This window comes from Ahaetulla prasina, chromosome 12, assembly GCF_028640845.1.
Source record: "Ahaetulla prasina isolate Xishuangbanna chromosome 12, ASM2864084v1, whole genome shotgun sequence".
NCBI classification, from domain to species: domain Eukaryota; kingdom Metazoa; phylum Chordata; class Lepidosauria; order Squamata; family Colubridae; genus Ahaetulla; species Ahaetulla prasina.
Window position 1 is genome coordinate 12,759,630 of NC_080550.1, and position 13,747 is coordinate 12,773,376.

Consider the following 13,747-nt stretch of genomic DNA (forward strand, 5'->3'; position numbering starts at 1 on the left):
AGTCTGACAGAGTAAATGTTTAACTTTAAAACCCATAAAGGATTGGGAAGTCTGGATCCATTCTAGAAGGATTCCTTTTCCAGTTGATACAATCTGTCCTTCATTGGACAAATGCACAGCTGATGATTCACAAGAAGACAGGTCGACTTCTCATCTGTAATGATCTCTTCCTTATCGCAGGCATCAGCCCCAAAATAAGTTTAGAAGGGGCCAAAAGGAACTCTGAATGGGTTGGCACCATCAGCAGAAACTGACTTTTTTTTTTTTTTTACTGAAAATGCATCTTCTTTTCTCTACAGCAGGAATATTCAACAATACTAATCCAGAAAGTTAATTTTTGGTCACTACAATGTAAAAAAGTTGTTGAGACTCTAGAAAGAGTGCAGGGAAGAGCAACAAAGATGAGTAGGGGGACCAGAGCAGGGATGGGTTCTGCTTACCTTTCCTCCTAGTTCGCATCGTGTCCACGCTCTTCTGCACATGCACAGAAGAGTTTTCATGATGTTTGGGTCAGTGAGCGGAGCCTCCCACTGGTTTTACTACCGGTTCTATAGAACTGGTCCGAACCGGGAACAACCGACCAGTGGACCAGAGGCTAAAACACGTAAAGAACAGTTCCTGGAATTGGGTATATCTAGTTTAATGAAAAGAGGGACGCGGTGGCTCAGGGGCTAGGACATTGAGCTTGCCAATTGAAAGGTCGGCAGCTCAGCGGTTCGAATCCCTAGTGCTGCCGTGTAATGGGGTGAGCTCCCATTACTTGTCCCAGCTTCTGCCAACCTAGCAGTTTCGAAAGCACGTAAAAATGCAAGTAGGAAAAATAGGGACCACCTTTGGTGGGAAGGTAACAGCGTTCCGTGCGCCTTTGGCATTGAGTCATGCTGGCCACATGACCACGGAGACGTCTTCGGACAGCGCTGGCTCTTCGGCTTTGAAACGGAGATGAGCACCGCCCCCTAGAGTCGGCAACGACTAGCACATATGGGTGAGGGGAACCTTTACCTTTACCTAGTTTAATGAAAAGAAGGAGTAGGGGAGACATGATAGCAGCATTACAATATCTCAGGGGTTGCCACAAAGAAGAGGGAGTCAAGTTATTCTCCAAAGCACCTGAAGGCAGGACAAGAAGCAATGGATGGAAACTAATCAAGGAGAGAAGCCACCAAGGAGAAATTTCCAGACAGTTAGAACAATTCTTATCAGTGGAACAACTTGCCTCCAGAAGTTGTGAATGCTCCAACACTGGAAGTTTTTAAGAAGAGATTGGACAGTCGCTTGTCTGAAATGGTAGAGGATTTCCTGCCTGAGCAGGGGGTTGAACTAGAAGACTTCCAAGGTCCCTTCCAACTCTGTTATTCTATACGTCTCACTCTGGATGAGCAACCTTTCACAGCCCTGGAAGACAGAACCTTTCTCCAGGTTATGCAAGTTTATTTCTGCAAGTAGAAACATTTTATATAGGGGTAGAGTCTACAAATTGAGCCTCCGCCTGTTGCGATTGATTATTTTATCTATTTGGCCTGACCGACTTGCGCAATCTTATTGTCCTTCAGCTATAATCCCTGCGTTTATGACATGCTGCAACAAGAATCCATAATTACATTGTAGATTTATTTTTATTTTTTTATTTGTATTTGTCAAACACAACAGTATATATAAGCATAAGCATGAAATAACCATACAAATTGGATACAATCAAAGGGGACATTAGGACAGGAACGGTAGGCACGTTGGTGCTCTTATGCACGCCCCTTACAGGCCTCTTAGGAATGGGGTGAGGTCAACAGTAGACAGTTTTTGGTTAAAGCTTTGGGGATTTTGGGATGAGGCCACAGAGTCAGGTAGTGTATTCCAAGTATTAACAACTCTGATACTGAAGTCATATTTTCTACAATCAAGATTGGAGCGGTTCACATTAAGTTTAAATCTATTGTGTGCTTGTGTATTGTTGTGATTGAAGCTGAAGTAGTCTTTGACTGGAAGGACATTGTAGCAGATGATTTTATGAGTTATACTCAGGTCATGCCGAAGGTGGCGGAGTTCTAAATTTTCTAAACCCAGGATTTCAAGTCTGGTGGCATAAGGTATTTTGTTGTGCTGAGAGGAGTGGAGAAATCTTCTTGTAAAATATTTCTGGACACGCTCAATTGTATTAATGTCCGAAATGAGGTGTGGGTTCCAGACAGGTGAGCTGTATTTGAGAATTGGTCTAGCAAATGTTTTGTATGCTCTGGTTAGTAGTGTAATCTTTCTGGAAAAGATGATTATTTCTCTCCTGTAACTATTTCTGAATGGTGACTTCACTGTACCTGCATGGTTCCCGTGTCAGTTTTCACCCAGCCAAGATGGATCGAAGTACATAAAATTTCATCTTATTTCAGCTCCCGGGCGAGGCTGGCAGTGACCATATTCAGAGCAGCCTATAAAACAAAATTAATCTTTAACAAGGTCAACTTTGCCAATTCTTTCTCTTGCCAGAAGCTAAACTTCTGATTCTTTGGTCCGAAGATCAACTTTAGTTAGAGAGCCAAGGGCTACTGGAATTAAAAAGTAGCCGGTGATCTAATTGGATAAATTCTGATTGGCTCTTGTTGTCCTAGCGCAGCGCTTCCCAAACCTGGGTAAAATTATCCAAAAATTGTGTAAAAATGTGTTGTTGTTTTTTTGGTGTCACCACAAATGAACCCCCTTACAACAGGCACATTTAAATGGACTTGAAGATTTCCACGTGTAGGAAATATATTTGAAAATCTCCCGAAGAGTTTCCATGAAGATGAAAAAAAAATCAATGAAATTACCAGCGATAATCTGTGGGAATTACATAAATATCATTTGGTGCTATTGTTTTTATAACGCAGGCATGACCTGCGTTTAGCGACCATTCAAAGTTACAATAGTGCTGAAAGAAGGGACTTTATAACTGGTCTTTGAAGTCCAGTAAGGGTTTCTGATAAGCAGTTTTGGATGTAAAGCAATAATTTTTCCAACTGCAACTTGTGGCTGTGAAACTTGGTGTCGTGTCCCACTCCTCTGCTGATGGCCGGGTCAGGGAAATCCGAATCAGGCATGCCTCTGCAGCTCTGCCAAAGTCCTAGCAAAGTTCTCAAGGCGGGCAGGAGACCAGAAAGTGATTTCAGCAAGATAAGGTAGACTTTGCCTGACTCAGAGAATGCCAGAAAGCAGATCCTTTATATAGGCCATGGGGTGTGGCTCCATGACTCAGCACTTATCCCGGCCTGCTCCTCCCTTGCTTCTGTTGATGCCGCTTATCAATTCTCCTGAAGCGAGGGTCACTCCAGTCTGCAGCTGTTGGTAATTGACCTTCCTCAGGCTCATATGCTGTGGGGGAGGGGGAGGGGTCTAGTTGCTCCGTTTGCCTGGGCATGGAGCCAGGGCTGGGGGCTGGAGGCACTTCTTCTTCCTCAGCCTGTCTGGGCATGGAGCCAGGGCTGGGGCCGGGAGGCATGCTAGGACATTCCTCAGCGTTCGGAAGCAGATAAGAAGGCCCCGGCTGCGGGGAAAGCGGACGAGGCACAACACTTGGACTCTGAAAAAGGCAGATAGGAGAAGGGTGGATGCCGTTGTACTGGGATCCTGGAGGTGATGATTACGGATCCCATGGACCGCAAAAACAACAAAGAAAGAAGTCCTAGATTAGCGATGGCTAACATTTTTGCCATCACGTGCCAGGACGGGGTGGGTGGGTGGGGTTGTGCACGCGCATGCCCACATCCATAATTCTATGCGCCTCGCCCCCACTCATACATGCATGACCCCCCCATGCTCTCCCTGCTCCTGGCACACGATGGCCCAGTAGGCCCGTTTTTCTCTCTCACCTGGTTCCAGAGCCTTTCTAGGAGTCAGGGGTGGAGGTGAAAATGCCCTTCCCCACCCCCACCCCATGGAGGTCCTCCAGAGGCCGAAAACAGCCCATTTGCCAATTTTCGGTGGGACCAGAAGGCCCGTTTTTTGGCTGTCCCCAGCCTCCAAGGCCTCTCTAGGAGTCTGAGGAGGGCAAAAATGGCCTCCCCACCCCGGGAGGTCCTCTGGATGCCAGAAACGGCCCGTTTGCCCGTGGGCCCAGAAGGCCCATAAATCAGCTGAGCTCACATGCCCACTGATATGCCTACACGTGCCACCTGTGGCACGCGTGCCATAGGTTCACCATCACGGTCCTAGATCGAACTTCCACCCGAAATATCACTTGAAGCCAAGATTGCCAAACAGGCTATATCATATTTTGGTCATGTCATGAGAGCTTACTCACTTGAAAACTCAATCATGCTGGTTGTCAAGGTGATGTTTGTCACCTTTAAAGCCTTTCATGGCTTCAGACCAGGTTATCTGAGGGATTGTTGTGTCTGTGCCCCCCTGAGCTGGGCCCCCTGCCAGAAAGTGACTTGGAAAGTGAGGGGGAAGGGCTATCAGGACTTACCTCTGGAGCATCGGCTTCCCTGGCTCAGCTCCAGGAGCCAGAGGCAGGACAGGTGGAGGAGATAATGAGGCCTCCTTCCCCTGACTCTTTCCCTCCCCAGGCCACGCCTCCAGACCCGGCTGATGGCAATCAAGCCTGGCTAGACCCTAGGTTTCATAGGCAGGAGAGGCGGGAACAACAGAAGCAGGGGTGGGGCAGGCCCAGGAAGTGCTGAGTCATGGAGCCACACCCCACAGGATATAAAACCAGCGAGGGCTGCTATGCCTCTTCGTGGCAGGCAAATCAACTGCTTAACTAGAGCTGAAGTACTGTTTGTTCCTGGGTGACTCATCGGCCTCAAGGGAGATAACAGAGTCACTTGGCATACGCTCGCTAGTTTGCTGCCAGAGCTGATAGTGCCGGTTAATTAAGCCATCGCTCGGACAGAGTTGAGTGGGGACAGAACAGGGATTGTCTCTTGCCAGTCACATCCACCCAACTGCCTAGAGCGGGGAGGCAAGGAATATTGTGGGTCCCATCTACTCAGGAGATACATCTGGCGGGACCCAGAAGAAGGGCCTTCTTTGTGGTGGCTCCCTCCCTCTGGAGCATTATCCCTCTGGAAATTAGACTGGCCCCCACTCTGACACTCTTTCAGAAGGCTGTGAAGACGTGGTTCTGCCAGCGGGCCTGGGGAACCCAGAGTGGGATGGAGCCCATTAAAAAGCTGGCACGAGTGTGTGTTGTGTCGCCAGGGTGAAGGGGTGGCAGGTTGTTATTTTACTATTTTTATTTTATTTTTTAAATTATTTTTAAAGGGGTGTACTTACCTCTGTGCACTTGCCTGGGGTGCCGATTCTCGAGTTCTACCTGTGGAAACTTGTTTCACTATTTCTGTAGGAGGAGCTGAGCGGATGGTCTAATCAGAAGGAAGACGTGGTGTGTGTTGTGTCCCACTCCTCCGCTGACGGCCGGGTCAGGGAAATCCGAATCAGGCGTGCCTCTGCAGCTCTGCCAAAGTCCTAGCAAAGTCCTCAGGGCAGGCAGGAGACCAGAAAGTGACTTCAGCAAGATATGTTTAGACTTTGCCTGACTCAGAGAATGCCAGAAAGCAGATCCTTTATATAGGCCATGGGGTGTGGCTCCATGACTCAGCACTTATCCAGGCCTGCCCCTCCCTTCCTTCTGTTGCCTCCGTCTATCAAGTCTTCTGACGCGAGGGTCACTCCAGTCTGCAGCTGTTGGCAATTGACCTCCCTCAGGCTCACATGCTGTGGAGGAGGGGGAGAGGTCTAGTTGCTCTGTTTGCCTGGGCATGGAGCCAGAGCTGGGGGCTGGAGATACTTCCTCCTCTTCAGCCTGTCTGGGCATGGAGCCAGGGCTGGGGCCGGGAGGCATACTAGGACATTTCTCCGTGTTCGGAAGCAGATAAGAAGGCCCTGGCTGTGGTGAGATCGGACGAGACACAACAGTGTGTAGAAAGTGAGGTTATCGGCACACAAACTTGGCATGATTACAATTCAGCTTCTGACACTTGAAATATTGCTTACAGGTAACCCTCGATTTACAACGGTTCATTTAGTGGCCATTCGAACTTACAGCGGCACTGAAAAAAGTGACTTATGACCGTTTTTCGCACTTACAAATTTGTAGCATCCCCATGGTCACGAGATCAAAATTTAGACGCCGGGCAAGAGGTTCATATTTATGACCGTTGCTGTGTCCCAAGGCAGTGCGATCACCTTTTCTCAATGGGGAAGCCAGATTCACATGACCACCGGGTTACTAACTTATCAACTGTATTGATCCACTTAACAACTGAGGCAAGAAAAGGTCGTATAAAGTGGGGCAAAACTCACTTAACAAGTGTCTCACTTAACAACAGTAACTGTGGACTCAATTGTGGTCGTAAGTCAAGGACTATCTGTATTTGGGATTCCCGAACACACACACAAAAAAGAATATCTGTCTGAAGCAGGGCTGTCGAACTCGCGGCCCGCGGGCCAGATGCGTCACATGCCGGCCGTGCCCACGCCCAGTTTAGCGAAGGGGAATAAGTCACGATATGTCACATGACGCCCCACCCCCACCCCCCGACAACGCGAGTTTGACATCCCTGGTCTGAAGGATCTGCCTGAGCAGTCATTTTCTGCTTTAGATAGCTGTAGACAGCTTTACCATAAGGACATCACCTGTTGTGACCTAGGCCCAAGTAGTTATTACCAGACACAATCAGTCCTAAACAAACATATTTTATTAGAACAGCTGAGAATTACTTCATTCTCAGCTTAGTCCAAATTAAGTCCAAAACAAAGTGCTTCAGAAAAAGTCCTTCGGCCTTATCACAAACCTTTGTCTTCTTTGGCACCCTGCCAAAGGCTTTTCTTGGCAAGAACCCCATGAAGTTCAGAAACAAGAAACAATTGTAGCAATGTTGCTTTCCTACAAAGAACCCAAGAACCTTTGCTGCTCTTTTAAGCCTTATGGGAGGGGTCAATCATCTCCTGGCCTTACTCCTGAGTCGTCCTTTTTTGCTTTAGCTGCTCTTGCCTTCTGGCAGCTCTGCGCATGCGTGAACTAGGAACAGGCTCCTCCTGTTCTTCTGCCTCTCTGCTGTCCACCTCTGAAGGATCCGGAGTCCACGCATCGCTCCCAGATGGCCCAGGCATCGTCTCTGCCTCCAGCGCAGAGCCCTCATCCAGGCCTTCCCCTGATTCCAGGACTAGCCCATTGTCCTCCCCAGCCTCCTCACTGGCCGACTCCGCTGCCAGCTCCACAGGCTGCTGGCAGACCACAACACCACCATGATGGCTCTGGTGCTGTATTACGGAAATAGTCAACACCCGCACTGGTGGAATAGGCAGCCCAGCAGTTAAACCTACCTTTCCCCAAAAGTTATAATCCCCCAAGATCAAATAGACAGTGCAACTTGAAATCAAAGATTATCCCTTTCCAAAGACACTGGATTTGACCTTCTATTTCCAATCATTTGTAAATTGTACACAGGGCACTAGTCCACAGTCAGAGGTTGCAGCTTTCGTACAAAAGAACACAGCGTGATAAACAGCACAATTATCTGACATTTAAAGCTCTAGCAACGGTGAGTTACCAAAGCAGCAACTTAAGGAACTTGTTATCAGTTGCCAACAGACCTCTATCCTTCTCTCAGACCAATGGCTTGATATACAAAGTCTGCACACAAGCTCCCATATTTACGGACAAACCCAAGCGACAACTCTACAGAACCGGGAAGAAGGAATCCATTGAATGTTTAATTATGATCAATTGAATGTACGCCAAATGCTAAGCGAAGGCACTGTGAGTTCCCAGATTTGATCAACAGAAACAGCAAAGTCCAAATTAATGTCACCAAGTTCCAGGTCTCTTCTGGGTCATTGGTAAGAAAGAGGACAAGGCAAATATTGACCTTGGAAGGGCATGATTTGTTGTTGGGATGGCATGCTTTCTTATGGTATGGACAAGCTAAAAAGCAGGGATATTTTAAGAAGACACCTAGTCAGAGAGGCGTTGTTGTCAAACTGGGAGAAGATAAAGAAAAATCATTTTTTTAAACTCCCAAGTTGGGTATCATCTATTGAGGCATTCTCATACTCATTAACATTTAGAAAGGAAAAAATTGTTAGGTACAATGAATTGTTGAATGAAAAGGGTGAGTTAAAAACTAAGCTAGAATTAGAAGTAGAAGGTATAAAAATGAATTGGTTTTCTTACTTGCAAATACAATCCTGATACGAAAAAGATTTTAAAATAGATGGTTTCTATAACAATATGACGAGTTTTGATAAGATCGTAACAGGTGCAGATGACAATTTGATTAGGAAATTGTATGGATATTTACTTGAGGCTAAATTGGAGGAAGAACAAGTAAAAGAGACAATGATTGCTTGGGGGAAGAATTTTGGTTATGGGATAGACTTAGACACATGGCAGAAACTTTGGATGTATAATTATAAAATGACAATGTCTACAGCATTTAAAGAGAACTTGTATAAGATATTTTACAGGTGGCATTTACCCCCGACAAGAATTGCCAGAATGTCTAGGGCTAAATCTGAAAAATGCTGGAAGTGTCATCAGATACCTGGCTCATATTACCACATGTGGTGGACATGCGCTGAAGCGAAAAGATATTGGACTAAAATTCACGCATAGAATAGAATAGAATTTTTATTGGCCAAGTGTGATTGGACACACAAGGAATTTGTCTTGGTGCATATGCTCTCAGTGTACATAAAAGAAAAGATACGTTCATCAAGGTACAACATTTACAACACAATTGATGATCAATATATCAATATAAATCATAAGGATTGCCAGCAACAAGTTAGAGTCATACGGTCATAAGTGGAAAGAGATGGGTGATGGGAACTATGAAACGATTAATAGTAGTGCAGATTCAGTAAATAGTCTGACAGTGTTGAGGGAATTATTTGTTTAGCAGAGTGATGGCCTTCGGGAAAAAACTGTTCTTGTGTCTAGTTGTTCTGGTGTGCAGTGCTCTATAGCGTCGTTTTGAGGGTAGGAGTTGAAACAGTTTATGTCCAGGATGCGAGGGATCTGCATATATTTTCACGGCCCTCTTCTTGATTCGTGCAGTATACAGGTCCTCAATGGAAGGCAAGTTGGTAGCAATTTTTTTTTCTGCAGTTCTAATTATCCTCTGAAGTCTGTGTTTTTCTTGTTGGGTTGCAGAACCGAACCAGACAGTTATAGAGGTGCAAATGACAGACTCAATAATTCCTCTGTAGAATTGGATCAGCAGCTCCTTGGGCAGTTTGAGCTTACTGAGTTGGCGCAGAAAGAACATTCTTTGTTGTCCTTTTTAATGATGTTTTTGATGTTAGCTGTCCATTTGAGATCTTGCGATATGATAGAACCCAGAAATTTGAAGGTTTCTACTGTTGATACTGTGTTGTCAAGTATTGTGAGAGGTGGAAGTATGGAAGGGTTTTTCCTAAAGTCTACCACCATTTCTACGGTTTTGAGTGTGTTCAGTTCCAGATTGTTTTGGTTGCACCACAAGGCTAGTCGTTCGACCTCTCGTCTATATGCGGATTCGTCATTGTCTCGAATGAGACCAATCACTGTTGTGTCATCTGCGAACTTCAGTAGCTTAACAAATGGATCATTGGAGATGCAGTCATTGGTATACAGAGAGAAGAGAAGTGGGGAGAGCACACAGCCTTGGGGGGCCCCTGTGCTAATTGTACAGGTATTTGATGTGATCTTGCTTAGCTTCACTTGCTGCTTCCTGTTTGTTAGGAAGCTTGTGATCCACTTACAAGTCTGTTCCGGTACCTGTAGCTGGTTTAGCTTAGTTAGAAGAATGTCTGGAATGATGGTATTGAATGCTGAACTAAAGTCTACAAAAAGGACCCTTGCATAGGTCTTTGGAGACTCAAGATGTTGTAGGATGTAGTGCAGAGCCATATTAACAGCATCATCTGTTGATCTATTTGCTCGGTATGCAAATTGCAAGGGGTCTAAGAGTGGATTCGTGATGGTTTTCAGGTAGGAAAGCACTAACCTTTCAAAGGTTTTCATGACTACAGATGTTAGAGCAACTGGTCTGTAGTCATTCAGTTCCTTGATGGTGGGCTTCTTCGGCACTGGGATGATGGTAGAGTGTTTGAAGCAAGAAAGAACATAGCACATCTCTAGTGATTTATTGAAAATATGGGTGAAGATGGGGGCCAATTGGTCAGCACCTTGGCCAGCATTTGTCTGGGCCTGGAGCTTTTCCTGGCTTAGGTCCTGCACTTCCTTTTCTGTGATCACTAGGGGTTGTGAACCCAATGACATGGGGTCAGTTGTAGTTGGAGGAAATGATTGGAGGAAATGATTGGAGGAAATAGTTGGAGGAAATGATAAAAAAACATATTGATTTTAAGCCAGATGTGTTTTTGCTTGGAATTTTACCTGAAACATATACTAGAGACGTTAAATACTTGATTGTGAATATTATTACAGCAGCTAGGATTGTGTTTGCTAAAAACTGGAAAAAATAGAAATTACCCTCGCAAGATGAAATTATTAGGAAGATGATGGAATGTGCAGAGATGAGTAAATTGACATTTGAAATTAGAGATCAAGACTATAAAACATGGGAGCTATTTTATTATTGGCTCGAAGGAAAAATAGGTTAGAAAAGACCCAGATTGAATCAGAGATCTAGATGATATAAGACAGATGTATGAAAGAGATGTTTATCTTGAGATTGCACGAAAAGATATGTAAACACCCCACCAACACACTGTAATTGGTTTGATGAGACTTTTGTTTGTTTGTTGTCAAAAATAAAAAAAAAATTATATATAAAAAAAGAAAGAGGACAAGGCCGCGGGGAGGAAAGTAAGAGGGCCAGATGTTCACATCCAGATTTCTTATATTTTTCTCAGGTTGAAAGCCCACATCCCAGGAGTGAAATGCTCCCGGTTCAGACCGGATCACCCGATACCAGTTCAGAGAACCGGTAACAAAAATCCCTGCCCCCCCCACTTCCCCCTGCATGCCCGGCTGAGCTGCGCGATCATCAGAGGTTTTTTTTACTTTTAAAAGCATTTTTTCTTTGGCCGAAAAAATGCTTCTAAAAGTAAAAAAAAGCCTTTGATAATTATGTGGCTCAGCTGGGATCGTCAGAACCCTTTAAAAGCTTTTTTTTTACAACCACTTCGGCCAAAGAGGTTGTAAAAAAAAAAAGCTTTTAAAAGGTTCCTCTGGAGATCCCAGCTGAGCCGCGTGATTGCCAGAACCTTTTAAAAGCATGTTTTCTACAAGCTCTTCAGCTGAAGAGGTTGTAGAAAAAAATGTTTTTAAAAGGTTCTGGTGATCAGGCAACTCAGCTGGGATCGTCAGAATCCTTTAAAAGCTTTTTTTCCTCTGGCGATCCCAGCTGAGTTGCCTGATCATCACAGGCTTTTAAAAAGCATTTTTTTACAACCTCTTCGGCCGAGGTTGCTTTTAAAAGTAAAAGACATAAAAGCTCCAGTCTGGAGCCTTCAGGAAAGTCCAATCCATTCAAGAGGGGCACCAGAATTGCATGTTTACAACCCCCCACCCCTGTGGTCTGCGTTGTACATGCAATATAAATAATCAAGGAAATGGGTTTGGTCATGCAAAGCCTAATCGTTTAAAATATCATTGAAACTAGACTGATTTTGGATTTCTCAAGTTACACCTGTTTCATGAACTCCCAGTTTATTGCCTCTGATGCAATAAGAGAATTTTTTTTTTAGCATTCTAGTCCAGGAAAGGGGAGAGTCAACCTCAGAAATTTGGGTCTTCAATTTCAGTCCTGCCCTAATTAATGTTAGCGCTCATACATTTCAACTTAAGTCTTGAATACTTCATTTCGGACATTAATACAATTGAGCGTGTCCAGAAATATTTTACAAGAAGAGTTCTCCACTCCTCTGATCACAACAAAATACCTTATGCCACCAGACTTGAAATCTTGGGTTTAGAAAATTCAGAACTCCGCTGCCTTCGACATGACCTGAGTTTAACTCATAGAATCATCTGTTACAATGTCCTTCCTGTTGAAGACTACTTCAGCTTCAATCACAACAATACATGAGCACACAATAGATTTAAGCTTAACGTGAACCGCTCCAATCTTGATTGCAGAAAATATGACTTCAGCAACAGAGTTGTTAATGCCTGGAATGCATTACCAGACTCTGTGGTTTCCTCCCAAAATCCCCAAAGCTTTAACCAAAAACTACTATTGGCCTCACCCCATTCCTAAGAGGTCTATAAGGGGCGTGCATAAGAGCACCTAGGTGCCTACCGTTCCTGTCCTAATGTTCCCTTTGATTGTATGCAATTTCATATAGTTATTACATACTTATGCTTATATATCGTGTAGTTATTTCATGCTCATGCTTATATATAATGTTGTGACAAATAAAATAAATAAAATACATAAATGTTTGTGAAGTAACTTCCGGTTGAAATTTCTCTTCTAAAGCCAAAACCACATTTCAATCTGTTTTTTCCTGCTTTATCACTGGCTCATGCAGTAATAAAACCTCCTCTCCATGCTGCTCTACTCAAATGGGAAACCCAGGTAGTCCTCGTTTAGCGACCGCGGGGAAGATGGCGACAAAAACGTATCTTTCCAACCGGTTCTCGCATTGCAACCTTTGCAGGTCTGTAAGGCGAAGGAGAGCTGACGTAATATCATCAAAGAGCTTGTAATGCTTTTCTTAGCGAGTTGCTGGTCCTGACACATTCACAATACGGATTTTTGTGACTTTCCCCTGGGGTATTGCAAGATATCTAAAAAACAAAACAAACAAACAAAAAAAAAACACCCCACCCTTCCCTATCAGGGGAGGCAGTAAAAGGAGTTGTAAAATTGATTTATAAGAATTGAGTTAGGCAATGGAAACGTTAGCATAAAGCCGATTTTGTAAAGAGGGACTTTTCTTTTCTTTTCCAGATCGTAATTACATGTTGCTATGACAGCTGGATTAGGTGAAATCACCTCTAATGGCAGCGAGCCCTGCAAAATGACACGTATTTTTATAGGACGGCGCGGAGGGAAAGGTTTCTGGCTGGCTGCATCGCCGACATTGTAAGGCAGGATGAGGCCAGAGTTCCTGCCAGGGGAAAATGGATCGGCCTCATTCCGGGTCTGCAATGCCAAGCAAATTGGATCAGCTTCGGCTTCAGTGACTCCAAGAGAAAATACCAGCTTGGAAGCAGCCATTTCAAACAAGCCGGGGCAGATATGAGAAGCTCTGCCCTTGAAAACCGAGATATGAGAGGCCTCTGAGAGACAACAAGCAAGCTCAAACCTGAGTTTACAGATTAACGGCGTTGGAAGGGACCTTGTAGGTCATCTAATCCAACCCCGCCATCCAAGCAGGAGACCCTACACCAGTCATGGCTAACCTTTTTGCCACCGTGTGCTAAAAGCGGGGGTGGGTGGGTGGGTGGTTGCGCGCGTGCATGCCCACATCCATAATTCTATGCGCCTTGCCCCCGCACATGCGTGTGCGACACCCCCCCACTCCCCCTTCTTCTGGCACATGATGGCATGTTAGCCCCCTTTTTTGCTCTCCCCAGCCTCCAAAGCCTTTCTAGGTGTCTGGGGAGGGCAAAAACGACCTTCCCTTCCCTCCCGGAGGCCCTCTGGAGGACAGAAATGGCCCATTTGCCGACTTATGATCTCCCCTGAGCTCGCGTGCCCACTGATAAGGCTATGCGTGCCACCTGTGGTTCGCATGCCATAGGTTCGCCATCACGGCCCTACACCACTTCTGACAAAATGGCAGTCCAATCTCTTCTTGAAAGCCTCCAGTGCTG